This window comes from Battus philenor, unplaced genomic scaffold (assembly GCF_028537555.1).
Source record: "Battus philenor isolate CCGP_79_NKW_IND1 unplaced genomic scaffold, ilBatPhil1.0.hap1 SCAF_9, whole genome shotgun sequence".
NCBI lineage: Eukaryota > Metazoa > Arthropoda > Insecta > Lepidoptera > Papilionidae > Battus > Battus philenor.
In genome coordinates this window covers 6,365,480-6,390,446 of record NW_027181759.1, presented here as the reverse complement: position 1 = coordinate 6,390,446, position 24,967 = coordinate 6,365,480, and the positions used below count along the sequence as shown (strand labels likewise).

At 33.0% G+C, this 24,967-nt stretch overlaps 1 protein-coding gene across 1 annotated transcript in view; it reads left to right on the top strand.

Moving 5' to 3' along the window:
- The window catches only part of stet (stem cell tumor), a 120,040-nt gene that overhangs the window by 76,575 nt on the left and 18,498 nt on the right, over positions 1-24,967 (top strand). The gene's annotated exons all lie outside the window — the stretch shown is intronic.

The window sequence follows — 24,967 nt, the reverse complement described above, 5'->3', positions numbered from 1 at the left end:
GACAATATCGATACCTACGACTTACATCATCTCGCTTAATATCTTTCATTAATACCAAAATCTTTTACAATATAATTTTGACGGTAGTAAAAAATATATTTTAAGAGTTTTGTTCGGCATATTCTTTATCAAAAAAAAGAATTATTTTCATTACTTCTCTTCTTAATCGTTTCTTAATGTTAAAGGGCATGTTGGTCTTGTAACGCTTTAGTGGAATCGATGTTCAGCTTTTTTTCTACTGGAGATAACAATGAGAAAATTTAGGCAATAATTACATATTCATTAATCAAACCATCATTAGTTGAAACATCATAACTTGAAGCATTAAGCTAAGGTGATATTAAACAAGTTAATATAAAAGAGCCCATACCTTAACTACAAGCAATAAAGACCCAGAAGAAGGCAACAAGTCTGACTGATCAGTTGAGTATACCATCCCGTCCCCTGCTTTTCTGCTTTGTCTAAAGGCGATGTTGCCAAAGTAACTTACTTAACTTGACTCATTGATATTATAGAAAGCATGCTCTTGATCTTGACTTATCTTAAAAATATTAATTCATTAGTAATTGTCAATAAATTAATCGTACTATCATTGGATTAAGTCATTACTGGTGTGTGAAAGAACAATACATGCATTAACAAAATGTACATAGAATTTTTAATAGACTTTAAATTAAAGGTATTGGTTAAATAGTCACAAAGTGAAGAAAGGCCAGTCCTTCGTGTGTTTCGTATTTTATATACCGTTCTATCAAACTCCACGGCAAAACAATCACATTGCCAAAATAGTTTTTATAAAGAACAGCAATTCGTCCTTATGCTGTTAAAAGATTTTCATAAATATAAATAAATATCTCAATTTTAAAATACTACTTTTTTGTATTGTAATAATACAAAAATGCGGCAATGCGTGCGGCAGTCATCTTCGCTCTGCACCTGTGGACAAGTCCTCCGGTAAAAAACTGCCGATTTAAACATCGACCGGGGATTCATCCTACGACTGCACATTGAAAGAGTTTTCATTTAAAATTGCGAACATAATACATAAATTACCGAATACACAAACTATGATTTTATAACAATATTTCATGTCAATTTAATATATGACGACATGTGAATAATTTAGTGTAAAATAATTGGTACTAGATGCAAGCGGCTTTCAATTAGTCCTATTGGAAAACTATAGATGAGGCCCATGTCCAACAGTTGCCGTCTAACGGCTGAATAATAAACGATGACATTACTTGAAGCGACTTCAAAATTTAGTATCTGCCGTGTATAGAAAACTATACATGGCAGATATAGCAGCAGCCGAGTTTAAATATACCTAGGCAGTCAAACAAAAACTACCTGCCACCAGTAAAAGTTTATGATTGGTAAACGTCATGTAAGTGCCACTATTAAGAAAGAGCTTTATTAAACAAACGAAAACAAATCCATAAAAATATAATTTAAGAATCAAACACATAAAGTAGTATAAAGACGTAGACCGTTATGGCGGGGGCGTGTAAATTTAGTTGACTCATATCCGAATTGACCCGCGGCACACGAAGCCCGGTTACGTGCTGTAGCAGAATCGATTATTACAAGTCTCTTGTGGATATCTCTTGAGCAGCGGTATCGGGTTCGATTATGGTTGAAAGTAGAAGCCTTAATGAGTATTAACTACTTTTAACAAAATAGTTAAAAGTGTATAAACTATAACAAAATATACTCTATTGTTAATAATGCATTTTTGCCGTTGGAAGTTCTTAAAATACTTAGGAGCGAAATTCTTTGAAGGAGGAAAGCGATGGAGTTTCTTGTAGGTAAATTTATAATTTCCTAAAGTCCTTATTTAGCACCTGTATATCTTCTGTGTGGCTAAGGGTGATCACCATGGTTTTTAAAAAGAAATATTCTCCATCAATATTTGTGCTACGAAAACCTTAGAAAACCAAATCATCATAATCAATTCAGTCGTAAGACGTCTACTGCTACACTGAAAAATAAATAACAGAAAAGAAGAAAAGTTTTAAGCATTTTTATTGTCAAATAATTCATACATTCACCTCTTTAAAGCTTATAGCAACAAATCATTCTGTATAGAAGAATCAAAATCCCGAGATATCAATTTCAGTGAAAATTCGGTTGTTTATTTGTAAAGACAAATAAACACAAATAGACTTATTTATACATCAATAAACGATGTGATAAATTGATTCATTTAACCGAAAACCAAAACAAAAAAGGAATCTGAATTTCAAATTATGCACAAACAAATCAATGATTTTCGAAATAATTCACAAATAAAGACATAAAAAGCATCACCACAATACAAGCCCAATCTATCACAGTTAGTAATCGGTGTCGTCCATTGCCTCCTGAGACGGAAACCGCAAAGTCGTCCATGAAAAGACGTTAGCTAGGCGGCGCCGGCGCGTGGGAATTCGTCTACACCGGGCCATGACCGCTGGTCGCTTGCCGACGCAAACATTTTGCTCACACATAAGCATACACCTCAATACTTTTACTAGCAATTCTTTTCTTGTTGGTACATTAGTATTCAAACACATACCACGCTGACCAAAAATAAAACGCTAAATAATCCATATAAAAAAAATATTTTATCACCACCATCATTTTAACCGTTGAACGTCCACTGCAAGATTATATACCAATTCCTCATTCCTTTTTATTCCTCATTCACTTCCAAACAGACCGGTCCGAAACAGTGCGATTAGCGTCTTTCGTCGACTTTAACATCTTTCTTGCGTGTGGACGGTATGCGCTATGCTCGTCTGCACTCCAAAACCAAAATAGAAAACAGAATAAAAATATGATTTAAATAAAAACGTGATACTAATCTCAAACATAGAAAACTGTTTTTTCACTATATTTTCTTCATATTTCTCATTAAGGCACAATGTAAAGTAATTTAACACACCACAGAGGTAATTAAAGTATCCGCCATTACCGATTAATATTCAACGTTATTTAAAAAGATTGCGTCTCGTCAGGGTGTTATCAAACAAGAAATATCGGGCGTGTACTTCATGGCATAATGATGTAAAAATATAAGCATATATAAAAGTCTTGCATTGAACGAAAAAGCATTTTTGTAAGTAATATAATTAAGACATCAAATTAATTAATAAACAAAGTGATCAGTCAATAATTGTTTTATTTTTTTGTCTATCGGACTGCGAGGGGCCTTGCAGTGTGCATCCAAGTATTATCAGCTAGACGCGTTCTTCACCAAAATATAGTTTAAAAAATCTGTTGAAGTTTTCACTGTACTTTTTAAAATTTAAACTAGAAAAATTAAAAGTTAAAAATACGATAAGCTTTAGCTATGACACAACACAAGAGCGCTTACACACTGTGCAATGAAATCTGATTTTCCAATTTTTGTTTTGGTTATGTTCTTTGCTGTTAGTGATATTGACATATTCTCGTATCTTTTAAAAGACAATTTTATTCGAAATCATTGAATATACTCAATACAATTTAAACCTCATTGGAACGTGACGGCTTGATGTGACTCGTAATTATTACTGTGTTCTGCAGAATGCGCTGGATCTTTGATCCCTGTTTGGTGATGTTTTTCTTTGTTTTGTTTTGTTTGACTTTGATTCATTAAATGTTCTTAGTGAGATAGTTATAAGGTAATAATTCTAACTGATTTTATATTTCTAAGTTGGTACTTTCTTACTGCCTTTTGTTACTGTTTATCTCCAATAAAGTAAATAAACTTTTACAGCATTTACAGCTTTATAAAACCCAAGGTCCTCATTGATTGGAATTCAACTTTAGAAAATTTATCTAAGATATAATTACTATTAACAACAGTAATAGTAATTATGTATGATTGCATTTGTAAGCAAGTACGTACGTACGTATATACCGTATACATACGTACATAAGAATGTTCCGTTCAACAGAAACTGGCTTTTCATCACCGTTGGACATATATGCTTCCTCCATAGATTTCAATAGGACCAATTAGATGCCAATAACAAATGAAAAATCTGCCCTTTGTATAAAAAAGATTCATAAATAATATAATAATAATATTGTATTTATCACTATGTATTATACTCGTAATGTATTTATTGTTGTTAATAAAGATATGTAATTATTGATAAATAAATGTTTGTATATTTGTATGTATACGTTGACTACCCTCTGCTTGTCCTAATTTTTCATACTATAGTTGTCTGTAAGATATTGCCTTGAGTAATAAGACAGCCCATTGTACTTTTTTAAGTTATTATACAACTTGGTATTTCTTTTCTGACGTGTATAATAGTAGTATTTATGCCTAAATTATTGTTTAAATACATAGGATTATGCAATCTAATTTACGCTCTTTTATGTAAATTCTTTGCGATATTCCGAAATGTAAGAGGGGGAGAGAAACCGGCGCCGGCGCGTGAGAACGCGACGACTGCAGACCGTGACGCGGCCGCGACACGCCTGACGAACTAATCAATTCGCGTCCAAACGCCCCGCCGGATAATCGACGATCACGTTAAGGCCTTATATAGGCTAACTTCAAATTTTAAAGAACCCGCTAACAGTCTTACAAAATATTCTTTATATATACTTCCAGAAAGGTTAAACGACCTGCCTGTCGTTATCGTGCCACCTCATTGTAGACCAAATAGTAAGAATTAATTAGTTCTTTATTTAATTTCTCTTTAAAAAAGTAAATCGCGATACACCAAAGCACTAAATACTCTAGTATAGAACCCTACTTTTTACTTATAGTTACTTAATTTATACGATGCAAATCTCGTAATTGTAAATAAGTATAAAAAATTTAAAAAAATTAATGTATAGCTCATTTGCTGTAACTAATGTACGGTAAGGTATCCAAAAATCGATGGTTTCAGAGATAATTAATAACGTACTAGTAAAATAGCTAGAAAAAACGTTTATAAAATACGGATTACTATACAAAACTTTAATATTGTTTACTATTCGTCCCTGCAAACTTTGTTCTGGCAGAAATTAAAGGTATGATGCATTTAAATACAGTTTCAGATCGATGACTTTATACAGGATGATTGGAATAGTTGTAAAAGCTTAAAACCTTTTTCTGATAAATGCTATACATTTGTCCCTTAAAAATATTACACTTGTAACTTACATAAACACTCTATATAAAATGACAACCAAAAATAAAAAATAATTATGTTTACAGTTTTACATATATATTTTTATATGTGGTATATTTAATTTTATAAAACTACACTCAATGTGTTGCTAAGCGCAGAACTCGAACACGACTTGATCGATTTGACTAATTTTTTTTAATACTTTCATGGGCATAGGCAATTCTCATATAGGTAATTAGTCATAAGTATAAAGTTCATTGGTGTATGTATAACTATATCATTTGTCATCAAATAGCTTTTACATCTATTACTTGTATAAGGTGATGATCACTGCTTGAGAATTATGAATTTTACATTTTTTTTATTCTAATGGAACAAGCCAATATCTTTTTATCTGCGATAACTGGTAGTAAATAACTTTTAATTTTAATATGCATAATCCGATTTTTGTAAACGCTTTTACTTACTACATTATCATTATCTCAATCTGAAACCATTGATTTTTTTTATAAAGTGTACTATACTTTAATTGACAAGAAAAGAACTTCACACCCATCCTTTAAAGCTGTTACATGTGTAACTAATTACCCTGTATATTATTCAACGATATTTAGGTCAACTTTTCACACAGGGATATGTTTAAAAGAAGATGGCACAAGAAATTATTTTTGATTAATTAATTATACCTCCTTTTAATGAAACTTTTTAAAGAATATCTGATTTAAAAATTCACTTTAAACTACTTAATTAACCAATCGAGCTCTTTCATAATGAAAATCAATTAAGGCTTTCGTGGGAATTCCCAAACAAACCATACAATTGAGAAAGAACGTTACTTAGCGTTATTTCTCGTGCTCTTAACGAATTTAACACGTAAAATGAATTACGCGAGCATAACAACAAAGGCCGAGGTACACTAGAGGTTAAGCACTGACTAACTTAAGACATAGCGGATCAGACTGTTCAACTAAATTATATTATATTTTAAGTATATTATATAACATTACTATATGTCCCTCGCCCTCATCGCCTGACCCCAACTGTCTTTTACATAAACTAATAGAATTGAATCATTCTTATGATATCTTATTTTATTTTAAGATAATATGACAGAAATCATAATTAAACTCAATTTTGACTTATCCCTTAGTCTAATGATGCTTGAGTAATCGTTAATACGAGGGTCAAACTGAAAGTTCTTAGAAAATCAAAAACTAAGCATTCTAGCAAGTTATTAGTTTTATTATAACTTTTCAAAATAGCGTCCATTTACATCAATACATCGCTGCATTCGATCGAACCATTGAGAAAAGCACCTTGCCCACTCGGCCTTAGGGGTCTCTTCGACGGCGTTTTGAAACGCAGCCACTGCTTCTTCGGCGTCCATAAAATGTTTTCCTCGAAGTTTTTCTTTTATTTTCGGGAATAAATAAAAATCGCAGGGTGCGAGGACGGGGCTATACGGCGGGTGACCTAGTAATTCCACGTCTGAGGTCGCCAAATAGTCGATCGTTTGCCTGGCGGTGTGCGACGAGGCATTGTCGTGATGAAGGAGGATCCTGCTGCGAGGTCGTTTCTCTCGAACTTTTTCCAAGACAAGTGGCAAACAGTTGTTAGTGTACCACTCTGCATTAACCGTTTTCTGATCCTCTAAGACAACTGTCGCGTAATGACCTGTCTTTCCGAAGAACGAGGCCACCATCTTTTTTCCAACACTTCGACCTCTCTTCACTTTAGTTGGCAACTCTTCGGAAGGAAACACCCACTGAGCAGACTGTCTTTTGGTTAGTATGTCGAACACAGCATTTGAGTCACCTCCGTTAAATTTTTGGATCATTTCTCGGCACCAATCAACACGGCGGAGTTTTTGAGCCTCGGTCAAATTATGCGGTATCCAGCGGGCACAAAGCTTCCTGACCGCTAAATGTTCATGGAGGATTTTGTGCACTTGACTCATACCTATGCCTAGACTTGTCCGAATCTGCTGATAGGTCACTCTTTTGTCAGTCTCTATCATACGCCGCACAACACTGATATTGTCTTCAGTCGTCGCTGTAGAAGGCCGTCCCTCACGCAAATCATCAGTGAGATTAGTTCGACCACGTTTGAATTCATTAAACCAGTTGTAAACTGTGGCACGAGATGGGGCTTCATCGTGAAAAGCCAATCGAAGTCTATCATAACTTTCTTGTTGACTTATATGACATCAAAAGTCATAAAAAATCATTGCACGAAAATTTTCTCGGCTTAAATTCATTATGACGTGCACAGACAATTTTCAATTTGCCGCCAAATCGTAAAACAAATGACAAATGAATGAAATGTATACTCAATATTATTGGTAAAGAGTTCTATTTTCAAAATTTAAACTTATTTTTTTAATATAATGCTTTTAAGTTGTCAGTTCTAAAAACTTTCAGTTTGGCCCTCGTAATATACTCTATGTTATTTTGGAAGTACATTTTGGTTTTTTATAGTGTAATTTCAAATAAGGTATCCTTAGTAAAGTATAATATTCCTGAACCCTCCTTGCAAGTAGAATTTCATACAATTCCATTTTACCATACGTTTATTGATAGCTCGTTTGCTATTATGTGAATGTATGGTAGGTACACCCGATTCAAAAATCAATGGAAGAAAAATCGATTTCAACATTTATATTACTGCATATTAAAATTAATTATTATTTACTGTCTCTGCAGGCTTCTTACTGTCAGAAGTTATGGCCTGTCACATTTTAAGAAAAAAAAATAATGTAACGTGTTTCAAACACTATACACAAGCTATAAGTTTTTTACTGACTAAAGCTATACATTCGCCTCTTAAAACCTTTTACACCTATAACCAATCATCCAGTACATATAAGAGAAAACATTACGAAGACATTCGATACATATGTCTAATTCCCAAATCCGCACAGGAACCATGTAGTGAACTCAGGCCAGTACCATATCTTAGCTTTGGTCCCAACAGTGGGAACATAAAAAAACTATTAAAAAAGTGGGCTAAATCGATGTAGCGCCCGGGAGCCTCCGCCTCCGCGGTAGTGTTTTAACAGCAGTTAACTAAGGGTTAAGGTGATTAAAAGCTCTGGATCGCGTGCCCTGGGGCACCCGACGCCCGTGCGTATATCACATTCCAATTTAAATTAGTTTTGGAAGGCCGGTTTCTGCGCCGAAATGAGCGCCACGAACCTCAAGTACCTATTATCTAATAGACGCCGTACAAGCAATATTTATAAATGCCGTCATCGTAAACGAAGATTATTTTACAATTTAATTTTGTAGCTGCTCTTAATATTATGTATGATTTTGATGATGCATAACTTTCTGATAATGATTAATATAATAATTTTTTAAATCAGATTTTTATTATCAATTGCCTGTAATTTTGTGTTGTGTGAAATTTCAGTTAGTCAATTTTTTATGCTTTTCATCTATAAGTAAATATTTTTAATTTTGTTGGCAATCCTAATAAATAAAATAATATATAGTTTATAAATGTGATACACAAAATTTTTAGAGTATCAGTGATTTTTTTTTATTTGTAAGTACGCAAGAACTTAAATTTACTAGACATTAGAAAATAATCTATACAAGTAGCGCTGTCGTATGATTCGCAGATGGGAAAAGAGAGGTCCGTATCAAATAGCGACAATTCCTCTGAACTGTATGCGCTCAATGAAGGTAAAGGTAAGCAATATCCTAGCGATACAATAAGAATAGAAACAAACAGTAGAAATAAGAAATGAGAAGGTGATAATACGATCGTTAGCGGAGCCACTGGGCGCCGTCGGTGGAATTTACGATTGCTAATTGGAGAGTGCGTTTGTGCGGCGGGCTGTCGGCTCGGCGACCGCACGCGATTCCGACCGTTTAAACGGATCGGTGCGTTGCCGAAACGATGCCGCGTAATTTCTGCGTCTCGCCGCGGGCTCCGGCCAAATTACAACACCCGCCGGCGTAATTGCGGACGTTCGCCGTCCGAGCCGCGTGTGGGAACACTGCCCGATTTATTAAGATTTAATCGCATCCAATTAAAATATACATTAACGGCGAGCTTATGCAAATCCGCAACACGATGCCCTGCCCGCCGATGCGACGAATAAGCTATAAGCTGTCTAAAAACCTAGTAGTAGTTTATGTTATAGAAGTAACAGTAAAAGTATCGCTGTATGGGGAGAAACAAGAGGTTTCAAAGAAGCACCTATAGCCAAATATCGAAGAGGCAACGCGACGATATCGCCTTCCCACGACAGCGAAGGACCTCCCCGACGCGCATACATTACCGCAGCACGCATTGTCGTCGTATCCCCTCCCTCCTCCCGCCCTCCTCTCGGGCACACGGGCCACACGCGTTCCCTGCACACACCACAACCAATTGGAAATGAGTTTAATTATTCCCGCTACGAAACTAACACTCGTATTTACAATCAATTAATAATTTATGAGATTTTTATTGCGCCGCGATCCTAATAAAAATAAGGAGTTATCTTTTTGTCCGTTTGTTTTTAATCGAAGCCTCCAATTGTGGAATGGTTCACACGAGAAACAAACATGTTATATTGAAAAAAAATTGTATGAACCACGATGTAGATATATGAAATGTAAACATGTAAAGCGTTGTTACGTAATTTTGCAGAACTCAAGTGAAGGCGTTAATTTGAGCGTAATCACAGTTGTCCGCAGGCGAGTCCCGATTGCTCCAGAAACGGGATTAGCATATTAATGAAGGGGCGTGTCCCGATGCGACGGGCTGCACACAAATCTTGTCCAGCTTCTCCCACGCATCGCTCTACGTGCTGTGATATATGCTTTTTATAATAACCAATTACAATGTCCACTTTCCTCTTTTAACTTACCCTAACATATATTAAATTCAATGTTATTTCACTTTCGAAAAGGAAAAAAAGTTGTAACAGATAGCTTATTTACATGCTTAGAATAAACAAGCGGATCTACTGCATCCAGAGAAACGAGCTGGAACCATGATTTGATTATTTGCATAATTTTGACAATATTAATGTATCTGTGTAACATAATCTCAAGATAATCCAATTTGTTATAGCTGAGTTTTTTAGTATACTCGTTTGTTTTTTTTTTTTTTTTATAACAACTTCGTAGTTTCATTTAAAATTCTAATCTCAAATTTTGAATTAAAATTATTAATTACGTGGGGAAAGAGTTCGGCTACGTAATGAGATAAACCACAAACAAGGCAAACCATAATAATCCGGCAAATTCGAAAACAATGAAGTGAATCGTATTTCTTATTTTCTTCATTTATAAATATATGTAACCAACGCTTTGAATTGTTTAAAAAGATTTTTTTCGATTTCGTAAATATATGATTTGTCAGAATGAAATCAATGAATATGGAAATTTCAATATCAAAGTTTTAAATAAGAAATAGAGATGTCACAACTCTTTCAGTGTTTTGTATTCAGTGATTAATCCAATAAAGGGAAAGTGAAACTTTATAAAATTTATTAAAGGAAAACGTTTAAAATTAAAGTTAAAGTTTATAGCTTTTTAAGACATCTTACATAAGTTTTAATTTTAAAAAAATCTTTTTTAGGACTATAATATTCAATTTGAATTATTAAATGTCTTACTTCCTTCAGTACCTATATTTGAATACTTAATATTTTTTAATATATTACACCGTAACTTCTTTTATCGCAAATAAATGATCAGGACTTAACCTCGTCTATATGTCTTGTTTTACTTGTATCTCGACTAAATTGCGTAGTTTTAAAATTCGCGATAATTAAAAAATGTCATCCAGAGATTAGAGCACTGTTATAAAAATAAACAGATATGCGTGGCGCCAGCATCTTAGAGCGCAGTAAGGACGTCAGTGGTTAGCGTTAGAAAGGAGCAGGTACTGCGTATAGGTGGCTCGATTAATGTGGTAACGAAGGGGCGGGCAACCGGTAACTCACGCCCGCACAAAATAAATAATGACCACGGAATGTATGAGGGATAATGGAGCACGAATACCAATGGACTACTGCCCTCCGACGCTGAAACAGAAACGTCTTCGATACTTAAAATATTTCAATTATAAGCCCTAACAAGGCAATATTTTTTACCAAATTTAACATTTAGCTTTTTCATCTAAAATATTTGTTTAATTTGTACCGGCTACCAACTGCGTTCCGTCCCATATCTACATTATAAGACTACATTACAAATATTATAATTTCTTTATGCAAAATTAGGAGTAGGTTTTAGAAACCGATTTTTCGTTTTGATTAAGAGTTTATGAGATCGTTATACCAGGAGCTTTTTATTATAGATACACGTTAATATTTACGACGTATTACTAAAATAAAATAATTTACAGAATCCGTTAGTGACTACACTCAAACCTAATTAGTGCTATAGTGGGTGTCTAGATAAAATATTTACCATTAATTTTTTATTATTATAATTTATTCACAGTGCGTATGAGCAAAACATTTAAACAAAACTTAATCGTGTTCACGAATTCTTGCCCTCACCATCTCCAAGGACTCGGAGGCTGTTTCGTTATCCTTTAATTTACACATGCCGTCCAATTATACATCCAAATACAAAAGCTAAGAAATCTACATAACTTTAGAGCCTGTATAAGTTTTAATTAAGAATATTGTTTGGTTTCTGCAAATAAATATCTTATAAGCTATGGCAAAATTAGGCAAGTATAACTTGGAAAGAGCTGCGTCGCGAATTCAACGAAACAAATAAAAACGAAGATATAAAGGTATTTGTTATGTACCGCGGGGTCGTGCATGCTGTGGGTGGCATCTACATTAGTCATTGGGATTATAGACCCGATGCCTCCCGGATCTCATTCAAAACTCACCAATTCACTTTCAGTTTCACTTATTGAACAAAAGTCGAATTATGAATCGAAAATTCAATTCAAATTCCGTTGAAATTCCACAATGCACTTTCAAACAAAAAATAAATTTAACGCCCCGTTACTTTTTCATTAAACCACTACCTATTATTTAGTATAACATAAAAATTTCTGGAATTTCGATTAGCATTTAAAACTTAAAGCGTAGTACGTTTATACCAAGGCATGAAATTGTACGAAAATTGACAATCTAAATTACAAAATATCTTTTATTTAAGTTTTTTATATGGTTACTAATCGTATGATCATTATAAACGAGATGTCAAACGATTGCAATAGTTAAGTAAATACATATGTTATTATAGCATTCATAATTAAAAAGAAAAAATCAAAAACTACAATTTATAAAAAATAATTATTACATCTCATAGCAAGAATAAACGACATTGTAATTAAATAAGTCCTTACTTTGATGTGAATTTAAATTAGGCATCATATTGAAAATGTCACATCCATAGAACCTGGTTTAGACTCTGTGTGAAGCGTAGAGCGCATGGTGGCCGCTATCTGGCGGAGGATCGCGCTCTATGCAAATGTAGTTTTTGCCAGCTACCAATTGAGCAGAACCGAAGCCGAAGGCAGTGGGTGGCCGAACATATGCCTATGCACTTGCACACAGTGTATTAAGAAAGATAAACTCATATTTTAATAATACATAGGTGACTATTAAAGTCGTAAAAAATTTTTAACCGCAGATTACAATAAAAATTATTTCATTTTTAGTAATGCGTTGTTTAAAAATAAATTTTATTTTTGATTAAATTGCTGTAATCACTCGACCAAAGCAAGGATCACGAGGAACTTAGGTATGCCGAGTAGACCATGCGCAGTTACTTGAGAGGAGTAACAAAATATAATGCAACTGTAGTACAAAGAATTTACAATATTCAACTTATATTACGTATTTCTGCACTCTTGTAACATAATAATATGCCTAGACAGAATCGCTTATTTAAAACAAGATTTTAGTAAATGTTAAATATTGTTCACAAAATCAAGCCTGTCATTTGATAGTGGATATGAAGGACTTTATTCAAAATATATAAAATCATATTTTTTCATCGTCAAAAAAGCGCGCATTAATAATCTCCTTTTACCATTTTTGAGACGCGACATTTGATGTTTTACTTCGGGCCTGATTGGCAAGATCGCAGTCGCCCAACGAGGCATGGAGAGGTTTATGTTCGGGAAATGTCCAAGAGGTCGAATCTAGGATAGGAGATAGTCAAACGAAAACAATCAACATAACCCATTTATTGTTCTGGAGGTGACACGACTTATCGGCAAGCTCAGCATCGGACGTATACCCACTTGTGTCCAACATTGTTAAGATCGCCGGAAGACGCTGGATGCGTTCCTATGTTCAGAAGTGGACGTCCTAAGGCTGAAATGATGTTGCTGAAATAAACAAAAAGCAGTTAAAAAAAAATCTTAGCACCTCATCGTTATCGCGTTAAAAATTACGCAGTCTTAATATTTTAACATTATTGATAAGGCAAACTTTTGAATCCAACCTTCGCCATATAGATAGACACCGGAAGAAGAAGATTAATAAATAGGGTATATTAAAAGAAATAAGTATGTTTTCAAATTTTTTTTATAATCTTTATCAACGCGTAAAATATTTGATCGCGGGCTACACTCGTTGCTTGAATATGAGCCCTAACAATCTTTGATCATTGTGAAAAATAAATAAATAATGTTCTAAAGCATTCAAAAGGATGCTCCATTCGTTCTGTACACAATACTTGTTCTAATAAATACCACTAATTGTTCGGAGACACAAGATGTAGAACGTACAACTGGTTAACATATTATTATAATATTCAAAATTGCCCTCACAGCGACTGAGTCATGCTCTGTCAGACTTTCATGTTCAATTTTATTTAAGGTGCGACTCTGCAGCTTTGTAACATGCCTTTGATATAGTTTAGCGAAGTTTTACTAGAATAATTAGAAAGATTATACTTTATATTGTCTATTAAAACAGCTGTTGCACAGTGTATAGCATCCGTATCGGTTTTATCACAAAGGTCTTTTAAATATTCAGTAATTATTTCTATTATCTACAAATGATTGTTTACAGTGACAGTCTACACCATAGAAAAGAATGCCAGAAGAGTCTTTTTTGATAGAAACTAGAAGCAGATTGAGGTCCCCGTTCAAAACACCCTGATCTGTGAAGCGCCAACAACAAACTCGAACGGATAGAGATTTTGGCTGTCAACTTTACTTGAATATAATAGTAAAATAAAACAGGCATTTAGTTTATTCTAGAACTATCCTCTGGAAAATCTGTTCGGCACGTTGCATCATTTTTTTCACCGAATTAAGCCGCCCCGAATATTCTAATTCGCTTAGGCTCAACAGCCCCCGATAATTGATCTCTTTTGCGCTGTTACTGGAAACACTTGTGCAATCCGATTCCTAAGTCTCCTCCTCCTCCTCCTAAGTGTTTTATGTAAATGTTTGTAATTTTTTTAACAAAATTTTGCAGATTGCAATTTTTTCTGGAATATTGATATTGACATAAATTGAAAAATAATGTAACGCACTTATCACTCAAGTGAGGTTTATTATAAACAGAATATTTTTTATCGTAAATGATTCAAGTGATAATAAATTTAAACAAAAAACGAAGCAAAGCAAGGTACTGCACCTTAAGACAATATTTTTTGCGCGGAGCGGCCCATTGCGGCAGGACTATAAATTAGATGCGTTGAAATGTTTGTGTTGTGGCGTCCGTGGCGGCTGTCGCCAACGCCGTACGTGCGTGCATACATTAGCGCACAATACCACGGGGGGCGCCCATTGTGCCCTCACACTTAACCAGCCTACCCATCTCTACCTTCTTATTCCGTGTACGCCTCTGATGAAGCATTCAGCCAGAGTTGTAATTGTTAACATCGTTTCGAGTCAAATCATCTGTTAGTATATACAGGCTGATTGGTCGTAGTTGTAAAAGCGTTAAAGAGATAAATGCACACTTATAATAATTTGCTATAAATTAATATGCACCATACACCCTATTCATCAATTAATAGTTTCGACGATAATAAATCCCTGGAGTCCTCCAGTTCCTGGAGAATGTCTGAAGTTATTGGCTTGTCGCATTCCAACAGAAAAAATAAATTGACATAACATGATTCAGATCAGTTTATACAAAACGATTGAATATATATGTAAATGTATAAATCTTTTTGATGACAAATGAGCTATGCATTCACCCCTTTTACACCTATAACCAACCCGGTGTAGCTTAGTTCTGAAATTTAAGAAATGTCTTTTACTACAAAAGCCATATAGGCTAATAATAGTCATGACTAATTAAAAACTTCATCCGATACACAACAAGAACAATAAAATAATTATAAAACGTGGATTAATTATTCAAAAACTTCTCTTTAAGTCAAAGAGTGTTTGCTTATGATTGCAGTAACGCACATACTAATTTGGTAATTTAGAGATATTACTTATAATATTTAACTACTTTTTAGGTGGAAAAAAAAGTTAACAGACATTGACGTTATGTTTAATATTAAACTTCATTCAATACATATTAAAAAGTACTTATTAAACGTTGAACGATTATTCAAAATTTCCCCCTGAAGTCGAACTGAGTTCGCGTATGATTAGAGTTACGCACATACTAATTTGGTAGTTCCCGCGGGTTCAATGCCGACTAATGACCAGATAATCGGGTGGCAGGTGCGCGAGGGTTGCACGCTATACGCACACGCCAAGCGCCAGTCCCGCTCAAATACAAAACCTATTAACTTTTTGTGTCCATAAAAACTGTAATATCAACAGTTAGAACGCTTTCGGTATTATTCAGATCAGATATGAATAGATATACGCATACGTTGCTTCCGTTGTGGGTACAATTGTTTAAAAAAAATCTTTTTCTTAAATCCTAATCGTAGTAAAGATACATCTGTTCATTATGAATTTATTTTTATACAATGACAATTTTAGTACTATAAAAGGCGAAATTAAAAAAAATAATAATTTGAAGTATACCAAAGAATCAATTTTTTTAAAAACATGCCTGTATTAAAAATACTTTTGTACATTATCAAACCATTTTTATTCAATGAACACACTATTCTGATACGCGAATAGATAAGCATGATAATAAAAATAATATATCTAAGGATGTCAAAGAAACCATAGAAATGTAACTTATACATGAATTGTCAACTTTCTAAACGGTTGCCGTGTGACAGCTGTCATACGAGTTTTGGCGCGATGTTCATCATAATTTTTGTTACACTAAACAAAAGAGGAAGCCATCACGCTGTAGCGTATGATCATCGAATCATTCACTCCATGCATACATTTAAGAAATTAAAAAAAAAATTAAAACAAAATTATCGAATGTTACATATTGCATTCATTAATTCACATATTTAAATTGTATTGTACTATTATTGATTTAATTACATTATTACTTATTGGAATAATTCATTCCAGTTAGTCTATTAAAAGATGGATAAAAATGATTGGCTAAAATAAAAAAATAGTCTTTTGTTTACACCTATAAGTTTTTGTAAAGTATTAATATGAAAGTAAAACAAGCTAAATAAAAAAACATTAGAACACCTCTCCAAAGAAGTTTAAAATCTAAAAGATAAATGAATGTGAAACATTGAACTTTATGTACATAACACTTACAGTTCTCGGGCAAGCTGTTACAGATTTTTTTAAGACCACCTGGCATGCGCCCGCGCCAGAATTGAACACAAAAACCCAAAGAAAAAGTTCCTAATATTTGAATATTGTTACAAAAAACAATTAAGCTTTGCCGCACGTCACCTGTCGCCGGCACGAGATACACATTTGCATAGAAATAAAATGAGAGTCTGCCCCCTAACAATACTTTTGATATTGTGATGACTGCGATAACATTCAAGTGTTTTGAATAATAAATTTATTTTAAAAACTAAATTGTAATTTAAACTACGTGGGTATTTAAACATATTACTATTCGTCTGATTTTAAATAAATCAACTTTAACGTTATCCATTCATTTATTTAATGTTTAGATTCAGTCCCTATGTTTATTTGATTCTCAAGATCGTCGTAAAGAATGAACAAAAGTCTTTTTCTGTTTTTTTAACCGGTTTTTCAGTAAACAAGATGAACTTTAACAACAATAACAATTAATATCAGCTGATGATCCGTGTCATTGTCTATTGAAAGCGGGCAGTCGGGCGCGTGTCAGCGGCTATGTAAATATGCACGCCCGTCGTTCCATTGTCATTGGAAACAATCTGGCTGTTGTGGATTCCCCTACGCTGACTAACTACGAAATACGGCTAGAAAACTTATAAAACTATTCTTTAAGACAGATCATCAAGATTATTACAAAAAAACTCAACACTCAAAAATTAAAAAACACCTATTTTATACAGATAATTGGCTACAGGTTTAAAACTTTAATTAGGTGGATGAATAAATTATTCATTTGTCAGTTAATAGTCAGAAATGTATTATTTATTGTTAACTCTCTATTACTGCAGACTTTGTACTATCTAAAGTTATTGGTCTCTTGCATTTCAATAGAAAAATTATATCAATGTATCATATTTTGAGTGAACACTTTATAAAGGGTTATTTAAAAAAGATGTCAAAATTTAAAGCTTTTTGCTGACAAGTATGCTTCACCACTTAAAGAACATTCACTCCCATAACCAATCACCCTGCATAACAGATAACAAAATACGTATCATAGTTTATTTCATTATCACTTATAATAATCCTGTTTATTACTACATGTTTTGATTTATATAAATTTTATATGAAACGCCTATAAGCTTTTCGTTAAATTAAATCACACTAGATTTTAAAGTACACTAGGAAAGTAAAAGGTCTGAAATTTAAACTAAAATATTTACGTGAATATGACCCAACATCTGGTAATAAATACATCATACCGATAACCATGCTCACTACAGCATCTGTAACCTCAAAGATCAGCGTGTGTTAATGTAGTAGCGTGTTCATTTTGCTTATAAACAGATCTTCGGGTCATATTTATTAACTGTAATAATTTCGGGTATTATTTTAATTCTCTTTTATTTGTCGCTACACTAAATACTGGCCTTATTAAAATTAATTATATTTGTAACCTTCCATATGCCATTAAAATAGCAATCTATGTGTTAACAAATACCAAATGACTCTGAAAATATTTAGAACTGACAAGTTTAAAAAGATATTTTGAAAAATAATTTTACAATTCGAAAATAGAACTCTTTACTGATGATTTCACGTAGATTACTATACTTTTCAGTCATTTTTACAAATTCGCAGCTAAAAATAATTATGTTTCAGCATCATTGCCGATTTAAAACGTGAACATTTTTCGTTGTATTACTTTTTACCATATGCGTTTGTCTCAATCAGCGACCAAGTCATTGCATCTTTATTTATATGTTAGTAAGCTCTGTGCTATAAGTTATATTTTGGCCGAAACCCAAAATTGCCGCCGCTTCTATAAGTGCCGTGAAATAATATTGAAATTTGGTGCCTCATATTTTATTCGACGTTGCAATAAGTGGCTATACTTAGATCTATTCTTGTGAACCTAAAACGAAGAGACAGTCTTCATAGTGACTTGTGAAGTAGTTTTTTTAGTGAATAATAATTAGTCGTGTAAAAGTAAAATGATTCGTAAACTTAATACGGAATGTAGCAAAATTTAACAACAAAAACTAGTTGTAGTTTTTAACAATAAATTTGAGGTGCTTATAAAGTACCTTTTGTTGTTAATTATATAAAACAATGGGACAGATATTTATTCTTCCCAATCGGCTTTCCTAAGCACCTCCAAAAAGTCTAGACATTGTGTACATTTAATTATATAATTATACAAAGTATCATTGTTCCTTATTTTCTCCGTATACTACCGCTGTCATATTCAGAATGTTAATATAGCTGTATATTTGTGATATCACTTTACCAAAATACCACTAACAAGTAGCTTAAAATAGTTTCCATAATGTTATGGTTCAACCGCCGCGCTGTGCGTTCCGCGGTTTTGCGGCTGAAAAAACTAAGACTTTTACTTCGGAAAATCACGCTTGAATCAATAAGTAAACGTTATAAAGTAACCTCTATTTTATAAGGACTAGGGTATAAAACTAAATAATATTATATTGTAATCGTCGCTATTACGTGGCATGGATGTAAGCTAAGCAGGTGCGGCGGTCGCTTTGAGCGCTCGATGGGCTATGAACTATGCAGTGATACAAATTGCCTCGTTAAAAGCACTGTCGGCTGACCTGTCGCTGTACAATGAGCTACGCCTATGTTTTCATAGCACTGCCTTGTACTATACGATCTATATAGTAACGTAATCAGGTGCTATTAAAAGAGAAATATTATTATTAAGCTCTTTTCTAAGAGCTGGAAAGACATTCTGCACAGGCAGACTTCACAAACTTTTCATATATTTTCTAGTTTAGTTCATGATCATTATGTCAGCTGATAGACGTCTATTGCAAGGCATAGGGCTTGCCTAAAGATGACCCTGATGACCGGTTTTGCGCTGCAGTTGTCTAATAAGTTCACGCGACCTTGAATTTGTCGTCGGTCCAGCTGTGGGCCCAGCATTGCTCTCTGGCTGGCCTTGAGTATTCTATCCTTCACCGTTTCGTAAAATTGTAATGATTTTTATTTTCACAAAACCTGCATCTATTGGACATCTGTGGAAGAAACCCCAACTTGCAATTGTAAGCTACACATGACAACAAGACTGTCATTAAAATAAAATACGAGCGTTAAATACAAATATTTTTTTATAATACATCGAAAATTATAATATGTAACTGATTATGAAATAGGTATATACACAAGGTCATTGATTATAGGTGTTTTAATAGGATGAATGCACAGCTCATTTGCTGTCAATTAATCTACATCCAAAAATTATGGTATCAAAAATAAATAGCGTAATGATTATATAGTAAGAGAAAGTGTTCTCAAAAATTGGGATAATTTGTATTGAAATTAATTAGTTTACTATCTGTCCCTGTAGACTTCACAGTGTTAAAGTTATTGGCCAGTCCCATTCGAGTAGAAAAAATAAATTAATGTAACATATTCAGACTTATCACTTTAAACAAGGCAATTGGATTTAGGTGCACCTCTTTAAAACTTACACCTATATCCAATAATTTTATGCAGGGAATGGCCACCTGCGGCTCTGAAGAATTAGTTGTAGCTCGCAACAAAAGTTACAGAGTTCACTTTCATTTTTATGTAATTATATTTAAAAAAATAATATTGTTTCTTATGTTCATCAAAATATCTCACAATTACTGTACTATTTAATTTTAATACTTCTTTAGTCCTTTTGTATATAAAAAAGAAGTATGTAATGTATCTTTTTGCATACCTTTCAAAACGGTACGCGAAATTTTTTAATTTTTTACAAATGGTATTGCCTAGCAAGTTCACCACTGTTAGTACATAGATTGACCTTGTTCTACATAACAATATTCGAGGGCTCTCTTAGGAGACTGAGCTCAGGCCATTAGATATTATTTACATTAACGCATTGAAGACCTTCAGAAAGTTTGCGTATATGCATCGCACCCGAATTCGTATAAACGTAGAAAATAACCAAACACCTGTATATACGTATAAAATATAACGTAATGGTTACAAATTCATATATTTTTTAATTAACAACAAATGGTAACAAAAATACTATCTGAAATAGTATTGAAGTTTACAATGATAAAACAAGATCATAAATACTTGTAAAATAGACGTTCGGCTGTGTCGACAGACACCGCACGGCTCGAGGCGACGTGCGACCGGCGAACAAGTTCCGAACGCGCTACGATTTGACATGCGACCTACCCCAAGGCGGTCAACAACTATCAACAGCTCCGCTTTAGATTTTTTTTTATAAAATGTTGATTTATACGGCCAGCTTCATATAAAATAGAATATACGAAACTTTTATTTATATATTCTAAAAACTGTTTATTTTTAATAAATTTCTATATTCAAAATATTTTTATTCGAAGTAGGTATATAACGTACTTTTAAAACTTAAATTATTTTAAGATTTTTAGTAGTAAGCTGCCACCGGGTCGGGACGCTGATCTGCAGAGCAGAACCAGCCCAAAAATACTTGTTGCTCCTCTATATATGAAATTCAACAATTAATATTTAATATATAATAATAACCATGTAAATTAGTCAACAAACCACATCTTTCGATTTAGTAAAAACTCTTGAAGCCTAAAATGTATTCATTAATATTGTTTCAGTTTTAGATTTAAAACTAAGAAAGATCTACAATTTTTTTTTTTTGGGATTCTGTCAAATTTTTTAATAAGAAAATTTTATCAAGTTTAATTTTTGTAGTGTAAGATTAGGAATTAAATATAAATTATTATTATTCCATATTCAATAAATTAATCTAACAAAAAAATAGTAGCAGTAAAAACAATAAAAAGGTATTAAAAAAGAAAAAATAAACAAACGTTCCGATTGTTTTAAAATTAGAATTTTACGCTCAGTAGCGCCGCCGCAGGCGCTCGTGCCATTCGTGTTCTAATTTCGAATGCAAATTTCAGTTAAAGGAAGCAAAACGATTGCAGACGTAACGCGCCAATATCCTCACCGTCCAAAATTTTTAGCGTTTGCGTGTCGGGAACATTGCACTTTACATCCATGCCCTCGGGATATTATTTACTCGACTTCCTTTTTAGAAATCGATTTTACAAAACATTAACTAAGCAAGCAAGCTAATGCACCAGCCTCTTATACACTTAAAACTTATACCTTTAAAACGTTTTATTACCGAAATAAGAAATTATCTATCATTACGGTTTAGATGGAACAAATGTGGGTATTTTAACGTAATTTAATTTTTATATCTATATTTATTTAAAACAAAAGTATACACAATATCATATGTAATTAGTATATCAGAAGGTAGATTAATTCCTAAAATAAAACAATATCCTTAAAGCACAAAAGAAAAACAAATACAGTTAATCGGATATAGAAATGTCGGCTAACGAAAAAGTTGAAAAGTAGTTGCACTACACGCAAACATTTTTTTTCTCCGGGTACATAAGTCCTGTACATAATATCATTTGCAACTTATTACTTGCACCTGCTTTAAACTGTAAACCAAAGTATCAAGTATCTGAAATAATAATTGCGTTGTAATTCATTACTTCTCAGTTTTTCTTTGCTCTCAGACTCCAAGATAGGAGGAAAAGAGGGATCTAGGTAGATTAAACTGCGTCGCCGCCTATCTGCTGGCAAATAGAAGTTGAAACATTATTGCTCCCTAGAAAAAGGTCATAGACTAGGCGCCCTCTGAGCGTTGCCGCCTCACACCCTCGGAATCTGCAAATGCCACTTAGGCAGCAGCACTTGAGAATTCAGTCCATATAAAAGTATATATTAAGTGTAAAGAGAATTAATAAAACGAACAAATCATAGTTAATAAATAGATAGATCAGGCGCACCGTAGCAGATTACAGCGGCAAGGACGGTCACTCACATAACCAATAATCTTAGACGCGTGCGTAAGGTGGTGTAATACTGAGTCACCTCAACCAGTGAATCACTTTTACATCTCACTACATGGTTCATCACGTCCGTGTTCATATTCAAAATAAAACACTCAAATATATTTTTCTGTAAAAAAATAATTAATTTTTGTTATGCAATCTAAAATTGTTTAATTGAAAAATTTAAAAATATGAGAATATAATTCTAAATAAGAATTAAATCACATACATTTTGTTTATTATTATGACATAGAACATTATCAAATTTCACAATCAATCAATCAAATCAGTAATTAAAAATCAAGTTTTTAATTTCCTGTAAATAAATACCTAAAATAAGTTGTTGAAAGTACATGATATTTTAACTCAAGTAATAAATAAAATACTTTTTATTATTCAAAATATTTGGTATGTGCAATTATTTGAATATGAAATAGACTGAATATTTTTAATATTATTTTTTGTCATAGTGATTTATTTCAATTTTATTTAATTTAATTTTTGTATGAAATATTTTAATTAACCGACATTATTTAGTAAATACCAATTAAAAGATAATTGAGTTTTATACAAATACAATTTCAAGATAATTTTAATGTATTTCGTGAAAACACATTTGGAAAATTTTCGTACAAGGCTTCCTTACCCGAATAAAGTACCTGCACCGCGTGACGCCCGTCGAATTAACTGAACAAAATTACGGAACATTTAAGGTAAGTCCTTGTAACCACTAACCGCTTAACCGTCCAGTATACGTATACGAACATTGTATCGATCTCTGAACAATGTGGAAGGCCCAATTTGTCGGCGCTACTAAATCATCGGACAAAAGCGCCGCCTGATCTAAATCGATTTGTCCAAATTATGACCGGAAGGTGGATAATGTTGCTGGAACAAACTCGAAGCTACTCCGTTAGGGGCGGTTTGTTATTGGCCAATACAAATGTTTATCTTCCGACATGGTACAATGTAGATATTGACAAGATTAACCATTTTTTAATAATTTTACAATTATAAATCATTTAAATTCCTATAAAACTCATTTTAAAAAAGACAATGATTATTACCAAGATCACAAACATTGATAATTTTTTTGTTAGCACATATTTAAATTTCATACAATGGCACTAAATTATTGATATCCGTAATTTCATTGTATAAAATAATTAATATTAAGGTACGTAAAACGAAATCAAAAAGTGGAAATGGTTAAATCTAAAAATAGGCTGTTTATTTTTTCTACACGTTTACGCTCTTTGTATAGGTAATTCTTAACAATTTCCTCGTTTACAGTAGAGCAAATGGCAACAAGATCATGTCTAAACAGAAATAGAGACAGCTCGTTTTAACATTAACCTGTATATTTTAAAAACTAGCCGTCTATCATGTATTAAAAGCTCAATGAACGGCGGAATGGAACATTACTGATTTTGTTTAAAAATAGAAAAGTTATCACAGTTTTTACCGTTCCGGCTTTTATAACCTATAAAGTTAAATATAATTACAGTACTCATATCTCGAAATCAGCGTAAATATTTGCATAAAATGAAATAACCTCAAAGATTCTAAATCAATTTATTTTGAAAGTATACGTAAAAATATTTACAAAAAATGCAGTCAACCCCCTACCGTCTGCCGTTGGGGTAGGTTGACCCCACAGCAGACGGTTATGTGAGCATAAGCTCATTAACAGAGCCACCTCGCCAAATGACGCTCATAATGACCTACGATTTGTGCTGACGCCATCTTGCGTTATAAATATTGCGCAAATTAATGGACCTCATGGCGCCCACCTGCTTTCTGCTAATAGTTATAAGTCCATGTGTCCATTATCATTTTCTATCGAAACTTTCAGTACTTTTCGTACAATCACATGAAACGCTTCATAACTATTCAATTAATTTCAATTTTACAAAAGAATTCCTTTACGTTACAGTAATAAAATAGGTATAGATAAAAATAATATATAATCTATACAGAAATATTTTAATAAATTATAACTTACGCAATGAATCCTTTTTTAGTTAATGTCTAAGCTGGATCGAAATTATAACCTAAAACAAATAAAAAAATTATTTCATTTTTTTTCTTATTTTAAAATTTTAAAACCAGCCTCAATAACATCCATTAGAACAAAAGCTTGAAAAAGTATTGTCCGTGTACCAGGTAATTTCATTATATTGTTAAATTGGTAATCTTCGTCGAAACTGACAATAGTACTATTTAATTACCTTACGCCATATGGTATCCAGATGTTTTGCAATACCTTAAAAGAAAAGACTTTTAAATAGCTCATGGAACAAATATTTCCCATTAAAATTGTAGATAAACAAAAGAATCAAGCAGCGATTGTCAGCAAACATTAATTCTGTTCAGGAGGTGGTTTTTTAGTTTAGAAACGTTGTCGGAATG